Raw genomic sequence first — 8,151 nt, forward strand, 5'->3', positions numbered from 1 at the left:
GGTAGCCCCCATCCAGCGCAGACATCAGGGCTCTGATGTCCACCACTACACAGGAGACCAGAGTTCACTGGTGGCTGATGCATTGTAAAAGGCAGACTTGCTTGTAGTTGAAATTAGGAAAGAAGCAAAGAAAGAGATCAGAGCCACTCTATCTCACACTCCCAGGCCGTGACCTGGGCAAAATTCCCTGTGTCCCAGCTAACAAGCAGGAGGCAGGGCAGCATCCCAGACTGTAGCCAAAGCAGTGGCTGTGTGACATGACTCAACATGGCAGTGTTCCCCCCTGCTGTAAATGTCTCAGATTAACATACTGGGTCACCCTGCACCTGTTTGTGACCGAGGACCCTTGTGTCAGCCAGCTAGAGCACACTCTATTCTGATGCAGGGTGTGGTGACAGCCCTGAAAGGGTCACTGCCACCTGTGCTTTGTCACTGCCTCACTCCTTAATACTCCCCTCTGTGGGGAGCCAGAGCCTGGACCAACTGCCCAGCTTCAGTGAGCCACTTTTGCAATATTAGAATATGAAGACATTTTGAGCAGCTTCTGTGCTTTTGGCAGGCCCCAGTCCCTACTGTAATTAGGCCTGGGTGTCCTCCAAAATGACAAAAACTTTAAAAGCCCCAAGCGTAACCCTGGGTGAATGTAGGTGGGGCTGTGATCTCCAGGAAACGCCATCCTGGGAGGCTTTCAGCTCCAGTGGCCAGTTTACATAATCAAAACCTGACACAGCAAAAGAGAGCCTTACAGTCTGATGGCTTCAGTCTTTTAATCCCTGTTTCTACCAGTAATCCTTTCTCTGCCAGGAAGAGAAGTCCCCTACTTGTCCAAGTAGCTCTCTTGGCTTCAGCAGAGTGTCTTTGGCTTTCCTGTACTTAATGTAAACTAAGATTACTTTTGGCATCTGTGGAATCCTAAAAAACTAAACCAGCAGAGTACGACTGAGGGCAACAGGCTTTACAGACCCAGGAGGTCACACTGGAGTTTACATTTGCTGCTGGCAGTTCCAAGGGTTTGCTACAACAGCCACAGCAGATGAATCTCCTTTCTAACTGCAGAATAAACACTGCATGTGGGGTAAATATTAAAGGAATTACAGGGAAAGGGAAGGAAACTTTGTCAAATGTAAAGGATGTCTGTTTACCTCTAGCAGACACTGCCTATTGGAATGTTTTGCAAGTCAAGAGATAAAGCCTCTTAAATGGGGACAGCCAATGCACAAAGATGAGTGCTCTTCCAGCTTTTCAAGTTTTGGGTAATTGTGGCCATGGCTAATTTTCATACCATGATGGCTTAACAGTTATGTGCCTGTGATTGTGCAGCCCAGCTCACATGGGAAATGCTTCTTGGAGCCTAATAAGCACTGAGGTGCACATCCTGCATGCTGCCATGGCAACAGCAGGATGCAGGAGAGCTGGGAGAGCTGGCTGCCAGGAGCTGCTGCACTTTGGCAAGAGAACTGCCCTTTGGATGTCCAAATCAGTTTGATTACCAGCTGTGGAAACTACCTGGTGTCTAGTGACTGATTCTTCAAACAGGTGATACCCCTGTGAGCAGAACGAACCCTTTGGTTGCTGGGCCAGCACTGCTGTGTAGTGGGGGCCAGGCAGTCCTGGGGACACTGCCATGCAGTGCACAGGCTGGCAGTGTTTGTGCAGAACTGTCAGGGCTGATAAGGAAGCCCAGGAAAGCTCCACTGATGGTTTTCTGGCATTCAATGTCAGATTGTGTTGGGGGTTTTGTTTTTACCTTGCTTTCCTGGTCACTGCTGATGCCGGTCCCTTTTGCTGCTAACAGAGCATGTGCAGGGCAGCCTTCACTCCCTGCTGACCTCCTCTGGACAGGGCTGAGTGGGCTTTTGGCACGAGAGCTAGTAACAGCAAATTTTGTCCCATGGAGAACTGTGGTACTTTGACACTTATTTTCCCCCCGGTGAGGTGTTTTCCTTGCTGAAAAAGATCATGGCTCTGCAATGCTGGGGCTGTGTTTGCCAGGTCAGCCAGGAAGAGAAGTCCCCTGCCTGAGGAGTGGCAGTGTCCATGGAATTGGTGGCTTGGATACCCTGTGTTCTCAGCTTTCCTCTGTGGCTGAGACTTCCAGCAGGGCAGCGACTCCTGGGCTGTGTGGTAGCCAAGGAAACCACAGGAGGCCCTGTCGCTGGTGAGGGAGGACAGCGGGATGGGAAATGAAATGGGGGAATATGGTCCATGTAGGAGAAGAGGGACATGAAATAATTTAAATGTAGCTCCTATGAAGTACTCTGCCAGCTTGGGTAGGTACCTGTTAATTCCAAGCTGAACCAAAATCAACTGTTTTGGGGAGGTTTTTTTATTCCGTTTGACAAACTGAAGGAATATGATTAAATTATCATTGACCTGAAGCAGCTTTGTTTTGACATATCTCTGCTCAAGCTGTGGTAAAAGTTAGTATTTCCCACTCTTGGGTCTTGACATGAAAGAAAGTGAGTGTTTTGCATCAGCCACCACTGCTGATTTCAGTTGCAGGATGCACCCTTAGCAGTGGGTTTCCTGCCAATGTTTTGAGTGTTGCTACAGAGCTCAGGGGAGTGATAGCTGATACAAAGCCTGAGTCTTTTGATATGCCCCTTCATCTGGTCTGTGATTTGCAGCCCAGGTACCTCCATGCCAGATCCAGCCCATGAAATTAGAGGGTTGCTATCAAAAGGATGCTCTGAGTGTCTCACAGCTCTCTGCTGAGGGGTTGGGTAACCTGGTGAGCTCTCCCAGGAAGAGCCTGCATGGCTGTAATGCCAGCATGGAGTGGCTTGTGTGACATATGCTCCACATGAATTCCCTGCACCCTCCACAGGTCCATCATTTGGCTGAAAACAGACAACACTCATGGCTAATTATGTGTTGCTCTGCTACCTGCTAATTAAGGAAAGCTGCAAAGCTGAGATCTCTGGGGTAGTGACCACCTGACTCAGTGAGTGCAGAGGTGAAGGACAAAAACTTGGGAGAGAAACCTGGAATGGGTAAAACAATAGTGGTCAGTTGGGGTTTTTAACCTTCTTCAGGATTTACTGATATTCTTGTTCAGAAATAAAGCAACATGACTGGGATAAAGAAATGTATGTAAAGGTCACAATTCCTAACTCAAGGGAAGGGAACACATTGCAGTAGGAAAAGCCACTTCTATCTGGCTGGAAAAGAAGCCCAGTTGTATTGGCACAGTCGCATTTTGGAAAATTAAACAGCAGGAAGGGAAATGACGCCGTGGTTCCACAGGTGTGCAGGGAGGCCATCAGAAAGGAGCTCCCTTGCCCTGCAGGCTTCAGAGAAGGCTGAGGGGAGCTGCAAGGGTGGCTCCCACTGCTGGGAATTCAGCTGGGTTTCCTGGGGCTGAGCATCCATGGCAGAGGCTGTGCTGAGAAGGTCTCTGACAGACTAAACAAACAAACTCCAACCAGCAATGAGATCTCAGTATTGCTTCATGGTCCCCTGTGCATTGCAGATGTACAGATGCACACCTCTGGCCATGGCTTCACCTTGGTACCTAGGCTGGCAAATGCCATGGGGAGGTTTCTTCATGTAACATATACCTTGAAGAGTCTCATTATAGTTCCAATATAGGGCTGGATTTCAAAACCAGAATGGTGCCATCAAGCTTCTGAAATTAACATCTGGTTAAAGCCTGGCTTATAGGAACTTTTTAAAAACTCTCGATAAAGCGCAAGATAAAAATGAGCCTGAATATGGAAAAGCTGTACAGAAATATTCATGATCTGTGTCACTATGTATCTTCTTTTACATGGCATCTGACATGAATCAGGATATAACTGAGGGGGGGTTACTGAACTGTGTTATCGAGGTGTTGATGGCTCTCAAGTCTGCACCACAGCAGCTGAAGCTCTGTTGTAAGGGATGGATGACTAAATGACAAGGCACAGATGATGTGCCTCCTGTGGAAGCATCTATGGAAGATGTAAATGGGTATGAGATACTATTCATTTTATCAGTAATGAAATATCTGCAATACAAAATAACTTTCTTGTGTGCTAAGATTTCGGTATTGTCTGCTTGCCTGGAGAACATAATGAAACTATAGCACCAACAGATAATACAACTGCAAGCTGAATTAACTGCAGGTTTTGATCCTCTGGCTATATAAGATTTTATTTGTGTTTTCTTGTTAAGCTAAATTGCAATAATTAATTATTCTTTTGCAGAAAATATATTCTAGATTCTACTATCACTCTGCAACAAAGATGAGACTCTTAGAAAAGCTTTAAATGTAACCTCATCGAGAAGTATTCTGGGCAGCACCAACATCTTAATGGCTAAAAACACACAAAAAATTAGTCAGTACAAGAACCAAACCTTTAGCCAGTAACAGGAAGGGAGTGGAGTGACTTGCTGCATGAAGACATTACCTTATATTTTACTATTACCAAAGCCTTTTATTGGTCAAGGAGACCCAGCAGAACAGAAACAATAATTATTTCCTGTAGTACTAGTTTTACAACAGTGGAAATGCACCCAGTTGGCAAACCCCTTTAAATGAAAGCAGTAAAGGCATCGGATGGTTTGGGATTAACCCTTTCCCCAGCAGTGCCAGTGAGGAATCACACTCCTCTTTCCTAAAGTGAACCTGCAGTCATTCAGACAATGGATACAGATTGATTTGTGTGGGTAAAATCCCTTTTCAGCTCCTGGTGCCTGCTCCACTGGCACTGTTTTCTTGCAGGATCTCCTGGAGACCTAAATGAGGCCTGTAAAGGTTAACCTGTGGGCAGGTGTAGGATGCCAGGAGGGAGCGTTCACCCAGCTGCTCTGAGGCTGATGACGTGCACAGGTAACCCGAGAGCCTGTTGCACAGCTTTTGTGCCTGGGGTTGCTGTGGGATGGTACAGAGCTGGCTGGCTCTGTCCCTGTGTGTGCCATGCTCATGATGGCTCTGTCTCTGTGTGTGCCATGCTCATGATGGCTCTGTCCTTGTGTGTGCCATTCCCAGCTGGCTCTGTCCCTGTTGTGCCATGCCCACATCACCGGGCTGTGCTGCCCCTCCTGAGCACGTGCCTTTCAGCTGTGCTTGAATTCAATGTGCAGTGCCTGTTTCCCAGTAACTCTCTGGCTGCATGGTCCTATTCTGTGCTGCCCTGTCTGGATTATTCAGGAATATCTGGGAACCTGTGTCCCTGAACTGCCTGTTATCAGCAAGCCCAAGAGCTGGGAAGCCCTAGGAAGCTTTTACTGTACTCTGTTTATTTTTCCATTCCCTCCCACACCTCACACAACATGGGGCAACAGCACAGGATGCAGCCAAATGGTGACCTACAAACACCACTGTGAGTAAGGCTTTTTAATTCCTCTTTTAAAAGATCTCAAACTACAACTTGGTTTCAAACAGTACCTTCCCAGGGGTGCTCATTCCAAAGGACCACTTGGAGTACCCATTTTACTTCACATATATTCATGGCTTTCGGAAGGAACAATTTCCTTTGTTATCCCACCTGGACAGGAAGGTTGTTGTTATATATGGTCAGAAACTAGGAGTGAAAATACAAAAGCTGTGGTACAAAACCTCTTCTTGTTGCCAATGGCACTTGAAATGTGCTGCATCATCAGGTTTGATGTTCTGAAAGAACATTTTTTTACTTTTTGGCCCAGGTGGATATTCTTAGGGCTTTTCCTGATGTCTTTAATAGTAGTGATGATATGCAGCTTATAGAATTCTGCAGCAATTGTTGCTCATTAGTCACTGACACAAAGCTTTGCACAGCAGAATCTATCTACAGGTGCCACAGGGAGAAGACAAGAAAGAAAAATGTGTCATACTCTGAGGTAAACAGCTTTATTCCCTATTAGTCTGCCAGAGGCTGAATTAGTAATTGATGAAGCACTTTGCCACGATGAGATTTGTTTAGTCCACTTAGGATTTGTTTTTTGCTGTTAACACAGAGCTAAACAAGCGAGGCTGTGTCTACATGCTCTTGTGCAGATAGGAGCTTGCTCCGTGCCTGGTGCCTGTCAGCTGTGAGCCACATCCCCAGCAGCACGGCTGCCTTGTTTGCACAGCACCAGGGGAGGGCTAATGTTCCCCCAGTTACTCATCCCAGCACCGCACCCCCTTCCTCCACCAGGTGTTGGAGCTGTCTGTGCCTGGCTAGGCAGGGCAGGCACGCTGTCTGCCGCACAGGAATGCAGCTGTCACACAGCGCTGCTGGCAGGCCAGGGAAGGGCTGGTGACAGCCTTGGGCAGGGTGGGGGTCATGGCACCTTCTCCCAGCTCTGTGGCAGTGTGAACGAAGTGGTTCCTCTGCCTAGGGAACACACCTGTGGGAAGGTTGGGGCTTTTTCCATCTTTAACACACCCTAACGCTTATTAAGATTTGGGAAAGGCAGAATCCCATATTGTTAAGATCACCACCAAATTTTCAGAAAGAAGCTGACACTGCTACAGAAAAAAAAAAAGAAACAAGAATATAGAAAAGAAACACAAATCCCTATCTCAAAAAGTAAATCCAAACCAAATTAAATTTTCAAAGCCTCCTTCCTGGACACAAATCCCCTATTTTTCTTTTGAAGGTCAGCAATAGATGATGCAAGAACAAGGCTGAACTTCCAGCCCATTAGGCTCTGCGGAGCCAGGCGCAGACGGGTGATGTGGTGTGTCTGCATACCTCCCCCAGGCACTGGAGAAGAGGTAAGATGCAAAACCCTTCCTGCAGTGCAAGGAGTTACAAGATCCTTCTCATCTTCAAGGGAACACACTGCTGCCACAGGGGTGCCATGGGACAAGCTCATGGACTGCAGCAATCACTCCTAGAAGAGACAGGGCTGGAAAAAGGAGAAGGCATTTGCAAAGCCTTCTGAAATGTTGCCTCCCCTGCTAAAAAGGCTCACCTTGAAGGCACCTGAAGGGCTTCTGAGCCACTCCAGACAACTCCCCAGTGCCAACTGTCCTGTGTGAAACAAGGAACTCAGCTCAGTCAGGAAGGCAGAGGTTTGTCAGAGCCCAGTGTCCCACTGGAACTGCCCTCATCCTCCAGCTTGAAGTGTTTGTCTCTTCTATCAGCCTCGGCAGTGGGGCGGTTTAAGGGATCACTCCACACTTTTTTTGGCATAATGCTGGTATCTATTTTCCCTATGGAAGCAGGAGTTACTGAACTGGTTTAGGTGACTGTGACTGGAGTGCCTGTGAACAGTGTGGGTTATTCTGGCACAGCTACAGTGGGAAAGTGCTAATCCCCTCATCTGCACTTGTTAAACCTTTTAATTAAAGATCACTTTGATGAAGGTGCAAGGCTGAGAGGTCAGGGTTTTGCTACAGCACTCATCAGAGACCCAGGAAACAGCAGTTGTGAGTGGTAGTGGGCTTTGAGACCTGTCCTTTGGAGCTCTAGTGAAAAAGATGAAGAGGCACCAGCTCCTATGCTCTCCCTCTGTATGGGGCAAAGTTAGACCCAGAGGAATTTGGGTCTGATTCACAGCTGATCAGGAAAGGTGACCTAGAACTGCCCCACATCAGTGATTTCATGTAAGTCATCTGACTGATGTGTGAGGGATTCATCAAAAGAGGGAAATGAATAACTTCCAAAAACACTTTGGAGGACTGGGTTCTCAGATGAAAACATGTGCTAAAATGTGTGGAACCCAGGAAGAAAAGGCTACATCAGTGCAGCCACAAGAGCACATGGCTCCTCTGGAAAGAATAAGAATGCTGTGAATTCTGATTGTTTGCTTGCCCTTTTTTTTTTTCTCCTGTGGTATTTACAGTGCCCTGGTACTCATTCAGCTTTCCTAGCTAACAGCTAGGGAGGTAGATGGAGCTGCCTGGAATCCTGGCATCAGACACCTGACAGGCACCTTCCTGCTTCAGGCATCCTGCAGGAGGGCAGCAGGCAGCTTGGCTGTGTGGGGAACAGGACCCCAAAAGAGTGGGGATTCCCCTGTGCACCTGCCCCACTGACTTCTGGAAGAAGTTCCTCTCAAACCTGTGTGTCATTCCCAGGCATCACTCCTATTTCCCTGGGGAAATACTGACCCTGATGACAGAATATGGAGTGTTTGAGATGCTGAAGACACCAAACTACTGTTTTCTGGGGTCTCCAGGCTGCCAGACTGGCTGCCAGCTGGTTAAACACACACTGGCGTGCCATTAGGGAGCTGAAGTGTCATCAGTGTTATAAA

The 8,151-nt window shown here is 47.4% G+C and overlaps 1 long non-coding RNA gene across 2 annotated transcripts; it reads left to right on the plus strand.

Moving 5' to 3' along the window:
* The first annotated feature begins 1,414 nt into the window (after window positions 1–1,414).
* Window positions 1,415–7,527, plus strand: LOC143694452 (uncharacterized). 2 transcript variants are annotated; one of them, XR_013182936.1, is made up of 3 exons: window positions 1,415–1,547; window positions 4,706–4,813; window positions 6,547–7,527. It is a non-coding gene; the product is annotated as an uncharacterized LOC143694452 (long non-coding RNA). The 2 variants fall into 2 exon arrangements; XR_013182937.1 differs by having other exon boundaries at window positions 1,415–1,536.
* Window positions 7,528–8,151: the final 624 nt, after the last annotated feature.

The sequence above is a fragment of the Agelaius phoeniceus genome, chromosome 7 (assembly GCF_051311805.1).
Source record: "Agelaius phoeniceus isolate bAgePho1 chromosome 7, bAgePho1.hap1, whole genome shotgun sequence".
In the NCBI taxonomy this organism is placed as follows: Eukaryota; Metazoa; Chordata; class Aves; order Passeriformes; family Icteridae; genus Agelaius; species Agelaius phoeniceus.